Raw genomic sequence first — 13,982 nt, forward strand, 5'->3', positions numbered from 1 at the left:
AGGCTATTATTGCATTGTTATCCTTGGAGTGTCTTCTGTAGGTTTTAAGCTCGGGGGCCTTAATATTATTGAAGCAGCTAAGGTGCAGTGTAACTGTGGAATATACTAGTAATGCCTGTTTAAATTTATTTCAAAGTCCCTCCTCATTCATATCATTCTGGGCCAGGAGAACTCATAATAATAAAGCAATATGAGCAAACTCGCTCTTATTATTCAGAGGGAAAATCACAGAGAAAATCCAACTAACACACCCCCTTGAACCAAAACAGAGTATTGTAAAGCGGGTAAAGAGATTAAAGTCCATGCCATGCTAAATCGCAGGCTTACCTTGTCACTAAAGCTTATTTATGCTGACCCCTCAAAACTATGTGCTGTAAATAAATAAAATGAGTTTTGAATTGTATCCTGCTTTATTGCAATGATTTTACTCCATGTTCGGGTTTGACACACCCAAAGATAAAGTTATTCACCGCAACCTTAATGCACTGGTTACAAAGTGAGATATAAGTATTGGTCAAATTGATTTTGTGTCAAAATATATATTTTTTGTAATAAGTTTGAATGTCAGATGCCAGGCTTAAATCAAAGGCAGCTGGATTTTCTCCCAGTTTTTTCTAAAGACACTTCAACATCTATCAGGGAGTCAATGTCAACTCGCGAGGCTCGCGGTTTAGCAGCTTCAAGTTTGGAGCGGCTGCTTTTTAAGCACGTGGTGGCTAGGTTTGCAATCAGCCAAGGCATTTGAGATGGATATTTGTATAAACTGAGAAACTTCAAACAGGAACAATAATTTAATCTATTCACAATGATTTAAGGGGGTATATTGCCACTAGTCAAAGTGGCATTATACCCCCTTAAATCAGTGTGAATAGATCACAGTTTCTCAGAAAAGTTTCTCAGTTTATACAAATATCCATCTCAATCACACTTACATGACATGCTGAACTTTATGATTTGATAAAGAACTGATAAAGAAGAGATTTTCTTTATTACCCAACACAGCTAATACTCGGAAAATGAATAATTCACCTGACAACTTCATTACCTGGAAGTCTCAGAAACAAAAGCAACTATCTTACTTGAGGCAGCAACATTTTGTTTGTCATCTCAAAAGAAGAGACTTTTGAAAATTGTTTTTCTAAAAAGGCAACAACTACAAAGTTGCTTAACCCTTGTGCGTACGAGGACTGAGGCAAACGTAGAGGACCGTGGAAAATGATACAAGTTTTACGTGTGTGGGGTCGGTTGGACCCCATTTCTACATACAAGGGTGAACAGGTGAAATAACTTTGTAGTCGATCACCTGCGGTAACAGTAGAAAGAAAGGCAAAGTGTTCTTCATTAACTTCCTTTAATATTTTGACAAAAGACTTAAAAGTCTGAATTTCTTTCTGAGAACACTTTGACTCACTCACCACACAGGATTTTTGAGGCCATCTTAAAACCATTTATATTTGTTCTAGGATTTATTGGGCAACAGTGGAGGAAGCAACAGTGTTGCCTCCTTCATTCATGACTCACCTCATCTCAAACTCTTGCTCGCAGAAACAGATAAGTCACCTGTGGATGATTTCCGGTACCCACAAGCCGCCCTTAATCTGAGACGACCGTCACATAGACGGTCGTCTACCCGCTTTTTTTGGTAGAAAGCTCTGCAAAAGCTATATTTCCTGCAGCATTCCTCAGGAAATGCAATCTACCAAAATGGTCATCTTCTACTCTCCAATATTCAGTCTACCCTGTGCTTATCCATCACTTGGTGGCTTGGCTCACCACAAAACAGGACAGGTCCAAACTACAAGGAACAATCAGGTCTGCAGAGAAGATCACCAGGGCTGACCTTCCTTCCATCCAGGATTTGTACAGGTCTAGGGGTCTCTGCAGACCTCACACATTCTGGACATAAACGTTACTTAAAGCAGTGAAACACATATAAATGGAACATCAAGCATAACAGCAGCAAAATGTTTACAGATATAAAAGCAACATTGCAACATTTGAGGAGGTGCACAATACCTCGCAGCAGTCATATGCCAACCTAAGCATCATGTTGTTGTTCCATGATTAGTGAAAGATAAATACATTACACAACAAATACATAACAACTAGGTTCATAATTTGTCTGGAATGTTACAAAAACTGACTGGAAAACATTTTAAGTACATTTTTAAATGTAAGTCAGGAAAAGTAAGGGACCTTGAAATGGAAAATATGCAGGAACCTCAAAAAATAGTTGAAAAAAATAAATCTACAAGTGATAAAAGACAGATTTCTTTTTATGTTCTGACTTGTTCCATTTGCTTGGCCAGCTCATTTCAACAGAAATTTAGCCACAAGGCAGAAATCAAAAACCAATCAAATCTGTGTTTAACTCAGCTAGCAACTTATCGGTGCAACACTAGCTTCCACCAGAATTTTTATAACCTAAACATAAAGCTCAGCGAAACTGAAGGCACTGCAATCAAGTTTGAAGTGTGTGTCTTTTATTTTGTCTCATAAAAATCAGTTTTATTGACTATCAAGAATTACAGAAACTTTCATGTAAGTTTCCAACCTGTCAATTTTAAAACTATATATATATATTTTATCCTCTTGATTTGCTTGGAACAATACAAAAAAAAAAACCCTGGATTCATGGAGAAAGTTTCTGAAAGCTCTACAATCTCCGCCTATCTAGATCTTTGGATGGAAAAATAACATGACGCTCCATCTTTCAAAGATGTACTTTTCCTAAAGCATTGTTGATTGCCCTGTGTCCATTACTTGGAGGGATTATGATAATATTCCACATTGTGCTCGGCATGATGCACAGGAAATTCAATACTCAAAAGGTTAATGCAATCAATTAGGATGACAAAGGAGTAAAGTAAAACCCTCCTGCTCGTGGAAAAAAAAGAGACAGGAGAAGAGAGGGGGAGAAAAGGTATTGAAAGCTTGAATGAATGCAGAAAGAAAAGAGGCACTTGAAACGACAGAAAAATGGCATTTATTCAGCACGTATCATCCAAGGCTGACTAAATGGGACACACACAAAGTGAGCACAAAAAGGAAGAAAAAAAATACCTCTTAGATAGTGAATTGCATCATTCAGCACTTGGTCAGTGGTAATTGAACAGAACAGGAGCAATATTTTTGTTTGAAGGTAATCAGATACCTGAGCCAAGGAAGAAATGGCGAGTACTAGAGGCTCGAACATCGATTCATAAAGCTCGTAATGTTCTATGGACTTTTCCCTCCACTCTGAGTCAAGTTTTGTCTCCTTACTCAATTCCCACATGCATTGTTGCATCGGCTGAATATTAACAGCACAACAACGGCGTATACGAACGATATCTTTTGTTATTTAGATAGATGTTACAACGGCATACAACACAAAGGAGCCTCATCATTGCAGATAAATGGATAAACTTGGTTGGCGGTATTGAGCTCTACAGCCATTGTAATAATCCATATTACCTTTTCAGCCTCACACTGTCAAAATGCTGATGTATTAATCACATTTCTGCAATCCTCCGTGGCTAATGGTGATGTTATGAGGAGTCAGGGTGGCAATATTTCTCCGACGTCTTGCAACGCCTATTTTCTGCCGATAAGTTGTGCAAGGAGAAAAGCCTAAAACCTCGTAATCCACTTAGGTAAGGCAGCAGACTTACCTACCTCTGCACACAGACAGCCTCATAAATCTGCTGCACCTTTTGCATTCTTAAAAGACCGTAAATAAGCGGCGGAATCCGTCAACCCGCTTTGTTTGTACCAATGAAGACATGTTGCACAAGTCAAAAAAAAAAAAAAAGATAGAAAGAAAACAGTACAGGCACAAGCCCTAACAGATACTCTGTCTGTCTGTCTGTGAGTCTGATTTACCCCAGGAGGAGCAAAAAAAAATAAAAAATCAAGAAATACAGAATCATAACTGAGCTTTTTTTCTCCTAAGTCTTGAATAATAAAGTTTAGAATATATGGATAGTCGCTTTTTCATTCTGCACATCAGTTCGTTTGTGGCCAAATAATGTGCAGACAACAGGCAACACAAGCCATGCTTAACCAGGGCTTAATGTCTTCACACTTCAATTCTGTTTTTCTCTTTTATTTAAGGGGCACAACTCTGTAATTTGACCTACATCACATTTTTCTGTTTGGGCATTTTCAGGTCCAGCGGCCACGTCGCAGAAACAATGGGCCGGATCGGGCTTTGAAGTCGGCCCCCAATGAAAGTGGAGCGACTGACACATGAAATGCCCTCACAGCTGGGCTGCCCCCAGTCAAAAGAAAAACAAATACTTTGACTGAGAGGGGGACACGCCGCTCCTGTCTGAGCTTCCTAAGGCCCTGAGCCACCGCCGGGAGGTGGGCTTTCACGATATGCCGGTAATGATGGATGGATTGGGAAGAAAGTCTATTCACATGGAGATGTTACATCATAAATATTTACACAGGGCTGCCGTTTCCATGTAAAAGCCTCTGCTATGACACGCTGGAAAAATCCAATGGACCAAAATAAGTGCAGGAGAATGAAAACTGCAGAAAAGCTGCCAAGTGCTCATTTTGGAGCGTGTGCAACAGTCGGTGATACAATCAATCAATCAATCAATCTTTATTCCAGACCAAAAAGGTCCATAAAAAAAGGAAATAAGAGAAAAATAATAAAATAAAAATAAAATAAAATAAAAAATAAATAAAAAACATGACATTCACTGAGTCACAAATAAATGATGACACCAATGTTTCCACAATCTTGAGAAAAATCTCACTGTACTAAAAACAGGATTTACTAAAATTGCAATTATATTATTGCATGACACAGAAAATCTACACATACATCTATACATGAGATTCCTGAGCACAGCTGCACATGTGGGAACATCATTATGTACAAACATATGGCTAGCACTGCTCCATCTAGGCACTCTGAGTAGGAGCCTCATGCCGTCATTGTAGGCCACAGAAAGTTTCTGCAGGCTACTTTTGTCGTATCTTCGCCACAGATGGGCCGTGTAAAGTGAAGTGCAAAAAGCTTTAAAAAGAGCTATCTTCACAGCGGATGAACACATACTAAACTTTCTGACCAAAGTATTAGCTTGTGCATACATCATACAATACTGCCTACGAATGTCACGATCATCAGACAGGTCATCAGTTATGTAATGTCCCAAATATTTAATTTCATTGCATCTGTTGAGGACAATGCCAGATAAAGAGAAGTCAGGGGTTATCAGATGCTTATCTGCCCTACTTCTAACAATCATAACATTGCTTTTCTTAGCATTATATTTGATGTCAAAGTCACAACCATATTGGGAACAGACCCTTAATAGTTGTTGAAGGCCAGCACTATATGGACTTAAGATTACCAAATCATCTGCATACATTATGTGATTGATTATGCGGTCACCAACTATACAGCCTGTTTTACAACAATTCAGGCGCGTTGATAGTTCATCCATGTAGATGTTAAAAAGGTAAGGGGACAGTAAGCTTCCCTGCCTTACTCCATTACCAACTTTAAACGAATCAGATATTGTGTTGGCCCATTTTACAAACATTGATTGATGACCATACCAGTAAACCAGAATTCTAATTAGATATTTGGGTACACCTCTGCTTTCTAACTTGCCGAACAGTTTTTGGTGATTCACACGATCAAATGCTTTAGAGGCATCAATAAAACACATAAATACTGTAGTGTTGTGCAAATTATACACGTCTAAAATCTCCTGTAGTGCAAAAATACACATGTCTGTGCCATGTTTGGGTTTAAAACCGAATTGATTATCGGAGGTCAAGAGAAACTCTTCCAGCCTATTTAAAAGGACTCTTTCTAAAACTTTCGACAAACTACTAGCTAAAGCTATGGGTCGGTAATTCTCCAAAGAGCTAATCTTACCTGCTTTATCTTTAATAATTGGTACCAGAATGACAGATAACATTGAATTAGGTAACAGACCATGTACTAGACAGCCAGTGAAACACATAGAAAGTAATGCACAGAGTTTCTTACTTGCATTTTTCAAATGCTCAGAGGAAATGTTATCCATCCCACAGGCCTTGGTGTCTTTCAGTGTCACAATTGCATGATCTATTTCTTGTGGGGATACATTCACATTCTCATTACTGTGAATATTTGTCATTTCAAAAGTGTCACTTTTGACACAATTAAACAGTGCACTGTAGTGCTCCTTCCATAACTGAGTGATTTCTTTTACACCACTAACACCGTCAATAGTAGCTGGAAGTGATGTTTTGCAGTTATTTACTTTCTTTATTTCTTTCCAGAAGTCCTTAACATTATTATTTCCTAACTTTTTAGCAAGAGAGTCAGACCTCATAGTATTTTCATTTCTCCTTATAAATCTTAAAACATATTTAAAATTTGCATTTGCTTGTTTTTTGTATTCAAACAAGGGGCCATGTCTCTGTTTACCTGAATCAACCCATGCTTTAAGAGCCCTTCTGGCCTCTGCATGATGTTCTCTTACATAGTCGTTCCAGCCTGGCTTGGTGCTATATGAGCTGGTTTTATGCAGTGGCTTGCTTGAGGTAAGGAGGGACTTCACAACATTCTCATACAAGGTACATAACTCAATACCATGTTGGGGGTCTTTACAATTCATATCACGGCACGAGATTGCTCCCTTTGGTAAGTATATATTGCTAAACATGTTGTTCGTTCGATAACAATAATCTGATAGATCTTTGTCAGTCAAGTTATCCCATGCTATTTTTCCTATGCTTGTATTATAGTCTGCAAGCAAAACAGAAGGTATGGAATTCATGGTTACACATAAGGAAAATGGTATATGATCACTGGTGGCAAATTCATAGTTGACACGAATGCCCTGAATGGAGTCATGAGCATCAGCTGTACAGATACAATGATCTAACCATGAGGTTGTGTGCCATGCATCACTAATATAGGTATAACTGTCGTTAGGCAAAAGCACCTTACTAGAAAGGATTAAGCCATTGTTGAGACAGAATTGCATTAAATGCTTAGCAAATATAGAATGATTATCTGTGACATCTGCATTTAAATCCCCCACAATAAAAAAGCAAGTAGATGGATTATCTTGCATAAAAGACATAATAAAAGACAGTCTATTAAGAAATTCATCTTCGTTTTGAGGACATTCATAAGGTGTGTATATGTTCAGAACAATAAAGTTTTTATCTCCACAGGTGAGCTTAAGTCCAATGGCCCAATCCACATCCAATCTAATCACATTAACCAGCTGATCATATTTTTTGTGCCACAATATTGCAACACCACCGGCTATCCTTCCCCGAATTATTCTGGTGCTAAGGTCGGTAGTGGATTCACCAGCGCCATAAAAGTCTTTATGTATGCAGTTCAGCTTCTCCAGGTCCTGTTTAGCTAAGAATGTCTCCTGCACACACAGTACATCACAAGTCTCCAGTAATTTATCCACCACAAAGCGACGCGCTCTGTCTGTTTCACTGTGTCCAACACGCAGACCTCGCGCATTATATGACACAATATTAATATCAGTCATTTATTGATCAGGATCTGCGTGGCCGTTGCTCATCTGCGGTGCTACAGATGCAGATACGTTCTCTTGCTGCAGTACACCAGTCTCTGATGTTTGAGCCAAACGGATACTGTTATTTTTTGATCTGCGCGCCTCAAAGTAGCGACGCACATACACACCCGATGGCCAGAGTTTTGGATCGTACATTTCTGTAACTTCATACAATAATACTAATCTGAGTTTATGAGTTGGTGTTTTTCTCAGTGAGACAAATTATCTTTTCTACGGCAGACTGCGAGCTGTATTTACTTTTATGCCTGACTGAATAAACTGCTGTGTTACAGAATCATTGGACCTCTTTGAACAAATCCTGAAAACCAAAATACTAAAAAGGCAGAGTTTGACTTTGAATTACCAACATTTATTTTCCATTGTGATTAAGATCTACGAATGGAAAACAAATTAGACATAGGATGATAGCTTCACCTCACGAGCCAATACACAATACTGTATTCAAAAATAAGAGAAAGGACAACATTTTGACAATATACATATTTGGGAAAAATAAGAACGCACTCCTTCTGATTTCACAAAAAGACTTTACAGATTATATGCTGCATTTCAAAGAATTTGTAAAAAGTGTCCAGGTTTGAGCAGTCTGTGTATGGAAGGTTTTTATGCTTTTCTATTACTAATGTGGCCTAATATCAAACAATGCTGGGAAATGCTACATGTTTGTTATTTGCAAACATAAAAAAGGTACTCAAAATGGGAATGGCAGTAAAAGATGACACAGAGGCAGAAACATCTTTAACTGTCTCTTCAGTGTACAAGTACATTTTTGATTCATATTGATTCTGAAGTAGATTATTAAATGCAGTGTGGTTTAAAAAACAGTTTGACAATCCTTTTAGTTTAGTTTAATGAAGCTAAAGTTCCTTTTAGGTAACTTTCGCTTCATGTTACCTATTAGCCAGTCGCTGCATGTTTATAAACCACTACCCTCTTGTCAGTCATATTTATTCTAAACTTTATTATTCAAGACTTAGGAGAAAAAAAGCTCAGTTACAATTCTGTATTTCTTGATTTGATTTTTTTTTTTTTTTTTTTTGCTCCTCTTCCCATTTTTAACTAACTTTTAACTACTTTGTTGTTGTGGCTTGTTTGCTTGTAATGAAATGAATTACAATTAAAAGTGCCTCTAAGGTTTTACAAATAGAAAAAGAGTGAAACACTCTTAAACAATGCTAAATAAAGTCTGTTGAGTGTTGACTAAGGTGTAACCCAGATTCCTTAACTTCTTAACTCATGAGGATTTCACAGAACCAACGTCTAACTGGTAAGTGTTTTGGGCAAAACTATTTAGAGGTTAAAAACTGAAAAACAAACTTTAAGTTTAGCTTGAAGCCAATGCTAACCTTAGCAGTGTTAGCTGCTAAAGATTTGACATTGACAGTGTTTTTACGTTGGAAATTATCTTGTCTGTTTTTGTTTTTTATTTTACTTTTTTTCCAAATTGAGCACATTGCTGTCACACAAAATAGTTCAATGTAAATACCTACTAAAAGGGAATTCCCTACTTTTTTAGTAACTTGAAGATGAGTCTTACCAGTTATATGAACATACAACAACTTTAGAACTGCTTCTTTTTTTTACTTTAAAATAAAAGTCTCAGATATAGACACTTAAATCTGTCAATTTTATATCAGGGGTGCACTGTAATACCTATCAATAAAACAGAATAAACAGAAATACGGTACCATTTTGTTATCGAGTTACACCTTTAGAAAGAAAGGAAGAACACACATATAGTTACTGAGCTCACCCTTACTTTATATAATAACTATACCTGAGTTACTGCGTCTTTCTTTGAGAGGGGGCAGAAGTGGAAAGCAGACACACCAATGTTGTTGGCAAACAGTCATACAAATTTCTTCTCACTAGTTCAATTAAAAGCCTTAAAGTCCCCTGAGATTATCCCCGCTAACCAATGAAAACAATTTTGGTGGTTTAATTTTCCTCAGACTGTCTAGGAGAGGAACTCCATCTTTTCTAAAAGTTTATCGGAGCCACAAGGAGTGGGGAGAGAGCAGAGGGGGTGTCAAGGCCTCATGTTAGAGCCAGTTGGCCTTTATGATTAGTTTCATTAACATACAACAAAAGCCAATTAAGCTTACTGTGCTCAGTTATGTTGTTGTTTTGTGGTTAGACAAGCAGTATTACTCTGGACTTCAACTGAATCTCACTTAACTTTGCTCCATGCTACTACAAGCAACCTGCTCAAAGGCACTCTTTAATGCTGTTACAAAAGGGAGGGAATAAAAAAATATGTACGCACAGTGTATTTCTTCGAGGCTCAGTGTTCGCGATCTGCACAAATTGTGCAACATGATACTATAAAACTGCAATAAAAAGTCAATTTAGGCCTCTGCACACATCCTTACAACGGATGGCAATAATGGTGCAGGACTCTGTATGTGGGAATCTGTGATTGCAGGGAGGTACACCGGACCCTGATTGATGCGAGGAGTGTGTCTTCTTTCTGGTTCGTGAGTGACACCAGCAGAAACAAAAGAGTGCGGTGTAGCATTCCACCTCGATTCACAGCCACGCCAGCCCCCCGGTGTTAGCGAGGGTCCCTGGTTTGACATGAGACAGCCCAGACTGTCACTTCTGAATGTTTAGATCCCTCTTGACTAGGAGGCCAGGGGCAAGGGCTGTTGTGTGCATCCTCATGACAGACTCCCACATCAGCATTGTGCTCAAACTGGCTAACATCATTAGCACAGAAGGTTTCATCTCACGGAGGGAGAGGGAGGAAGGAAAAAAAAAAGAAAAATCAACCCAGTTTTTTCAAGTCACAAGTCATTAGCGTTCTCTTGAGAGTCAAATTGTACAGAGGCTGATTTTTTATCAGCAACAAAAGGTTTTATACTCTTGTTAATTTGGTGGATGTCATCTGCACTTAGATGTCTGTGTCTAATGTCTTACAGTAATAAATGCCACGCAGTGGAAAAATTGCATTATTTTGTCAAGATGAGAATGTGGGACGGAGTTACAACAGCATCCAGACATAAAACAGGCATAAAAAAATAAAAAACAACACAACACAATTAGCAGAACGGTGTAACCTGGAGAACAAGAATTTGGCAAACATGCTTGAAAAAACTGAGACAGCACGTTGCTAAAATGCTATTTATTACTTCTGCCTTAAGCAGTTCCAGTTCTCCAATGCACTGTTAAGTGTCTATTTGTTTGTTTTTTGGAATTGTGACTTCTGCAAGTCAGGCAAAAAAAAAAAAAAAAAACCCTACCAGCTGCCTCCATAAGGCAGCTTATGTCAGAAAACATAACTGGTGGCTTTTTATGTGCCAAAACTGCCTTTTTGTTCCTGTAGTTTTGAGTCGCTGGAGCCTGGCAGGGCTTCTGACGCACTCTGTTGTACATTTTATTCAGTATGGATCCGTCACACTAAGACAGAGAGATAGAGAGTCAGAGAGAGAGACGGAGATGAGGAAGAGGAGGAGGAGGAGGAAGAGGAGAAGGGGGAGCGGAGGGGGTTCTCTTTGGAAAACAGATACATCAGTGAGCCTGTATAGTGTACAACATTGCTGTGAGTTAATCAGTTGGAAAATAAAACGGTGGGATTCTAATAAGTCATTTGTCAATTTTTACAACCCCCAGACACATTGATCCGCGGGGATTAATGAAGATGCCTGATATTGTTGGAGATATGAACAGGGGAGATGGTGGGGACAGTAATCAGTCATGTTAGGGATTTGCCCTACCTCGTTTCTCTCTTCCTGGGGAGTCAATCCGTGCAGGGGTGGGGGGCTCGTCTCATCTGAGAAAGGCAAAGGGGTCGAGGGGGAGAAGAGCATTAAAAACCTGGACAAGGATTACAAACTTGAATTTTTCTTTTATTATTATTTTATATGATAAAACCAACACAAAGAGAATCAACTATTGTAACTGAGACTGGTTTGCTTATAGAGGACTAGATCTGTATGTAACGGCTACATTTCAGTGAATTTATTGTCCAGTTCAAGCTTTCTGACTGAAGGCATATGGCGTCTAACCTTCCAATATCCATGTCTACACTCTGGTTCAGTCCATGTAATCAAAAACCCTATAAGCATATAACACCAGATAACACCAGAATCATTTCAGGAATTCTTAGGCTGTCCGTTTATTTGTGTTAAAAACTTTACCTATAAAACAGAGTAATATCGGTGGCACAGCAGAAATCAACAAACTGTCATGATTTAAAGGTTTACATTTTGTTCATTCCTTCAACAGGTCCATTTAAAGTACAGACTGCATGAATTTCTGATTTATCCCTGATTTATTTTGTTTATGTTCCAAATACTTAGGGTATCCAATAAAGTGCAAGAGATATTTATATTTCAGAACATTTTAATAAAAACTAACTATTAACACTAACATCTAATCTTCAGCTCCAGAATGAAAAAAAGTTTCAGGTTAATTGTTTTCTGTTTTAAAAGACTTCCAGGTGTATAATTTGAACCGGATTTGTCACAAACTTCAAACAATTTACTTATATTTTGATGTAAAACAACACAAAAATAGGGCATAGCTGGACACTGAAAGGAAAAGGATGCATAGTTCTTAACTTTTATGTGCACTTGTATGCCTTTATAACTCCAATAATCCTAAATGAAACTTACTGCAACTAACTGTCTTCAAATTTACCGTTAGTGATAAGTATAAGAATCACATAAAGCCAGTGCTGAAGTGCCTGTAAGAAATCCCATTTGCAGTTTGTCACAGTGATGAAAATTATACCTCAAGCATATGGAAGAAGGTGCATATACATGTATTAAAAAGCATGGCCTATCCATCCTAACATGCACGGCTCAGTCAAAGTCTAAATCCCACTTATAACTAGTTGCACAAGTTTAAAATTGCTTTTCAAGCTAATGGAGAAATACTGTGGACATGTTGTAACTAACTTCAGCAAAAGATGGCAGTCAGAGGGTTGAATACAAATGCATGTTATAATTTAATAATAAAAATAAAATAATTAAAAAAAAATCAGATCTTCTATGTTGCTACACATTGTGTTGGTACGTCTCATAAGATCAAAATATATTGAAGATTGCGGTTGTAACGGGACGAAATGCGAAAAGGCTCAAGACGTGTGGATACTTTTGCAAGGCACTGTATATGAACATAATGTTCCTGCATTTGCATAGCTCCTCCACGCTGCAGTGCATGCTTATTAGAATAATGCGACTCTAAAGATGATGCTTTTGTCCAACCCTGTCCTTTTGATGAAAACAGGCCCCTCATCCCAGCTGGAAAAAAGGATGATGGAGGTTTGCGAACCTCTTTGACTGACGGGGGGCTACGGGGAGAGGGTACAGTTAACCCTATGGGGAAGGAAGGATAGACACGACTAAAACGTAAGGTTGATTGCTTCATCTAAGTCCTTCTTTTATTAGTGCAGCCACAGAAATCCAGACAAAGTTTCAGTGTTGTACCAGGACACGCCGCGTCTTAAATCCTCTCTAAAGTTTCCTAACCTTGAGAGCACATGCACCCTAGAAAAAAAGTAATAATAATTCTAACCTGATCTTCCTACTTATTTTATATCTCCCCTCAGCAACCCAACTTCTTCTCGGCAACAGTGCAGTTATTAATTCATGAGGCACTAATTAGTTCTTTGTTTAATTTTGTGTTAAACAGACTGACCGGAATGATAACGACTCGCGCTGTAGCTCTCCGGTCCCATGCCACTCCTGTTTGCTACAACAAGGGAGCATCGTGCGACTAGCATGATGAACCCAATTCCCTTCTAAGTTGCACTTCATTAAGTCAAAATGTGACAAGGAGCTTAGAGGAAGAACTGGCAGATCTGATCATACATAACAATGCAGGCCCAGTAAGTTTGAGGGGAGTGAACAGGGGGGATGTGGAGCGGGGGATAGTGGAATCCAGCATGCATGTTGATAATTTTCTATTTTTAACCCTTGGGGCCGTCTTTCATTTTCCTTTAATTGTTTTTGTTCAGAGCTGCACTGTCCTCTTTTTAAATTGCAGCTCCTATCAACTCTCATGATCAACCCCCTGTGCAACATTACAGGCAGACAAGTAAACAACAGGGTTGCCCTTTTCTTCTATAACGTATGGCAAATTCTTTGGAAATATGTGTGACACACCTTCCCACTTAACTTCTGATTTGTAGGCAACTCACGCAGACGGAAAACGGTTGATTGACACAAAAGACGTGCAGCCATTTCAATAAAAGAGAAATGAAAAAGGAACGAATTTGGCTGCAAAAGTTGAAAAATATGCTGGGAGAGGCTACAGCTGAGATTCACATTTGTTTAGGTATTTGAACTTCTTGAACTTTCTCACATTTTGTCACATTACAGCCACAAAATGTTGATGGATTTTACACGATGGACTGATGAAAACAATTGAAAGATTGTGTTACAGTTTGAAGTACAAAATGACTTGTGTGCATTTAAA

At 38.3% G+C, this 13,982-nt stretch overlaps 1 protein-coding gene across 1 annotated transcript in view; it reads right to left on the reverse strand.

Moving 5' to 3' along the window:
- casz1 (castor zinc finger 1) overlaps window positions 1–13,982 on the reverse strand; it is a 219,372-nt gene that overhangs the window by 112,074 nt on the left and 93,316 nt on the right. The window contains exon 4 of the mRNA XM_081608910.1: window positions 11,276–11,331. The gene's annotated coding sequence lies outside the window, so the exon portion shown is untranslated. The remainder of the gene's footprint in view (window positions 1–11,275; window positions 11,332–13,982) is intronic.

This window comes from Poecilia reticulata, chromosome 7 (genome assembly GCF_904066995.2).
Source record: "Poecilia reticulata chromosome 7, P_reticulata-male-v2, whole genome shotgun sequence".
Taxonomy (NCBI): domain Eukaryota; kingdom Metazoa; phylum Chordata; class Actinopteri; order Cyprinodontiformes; family Poeciliidae; genus Poecilia; species Poecilia reticulata.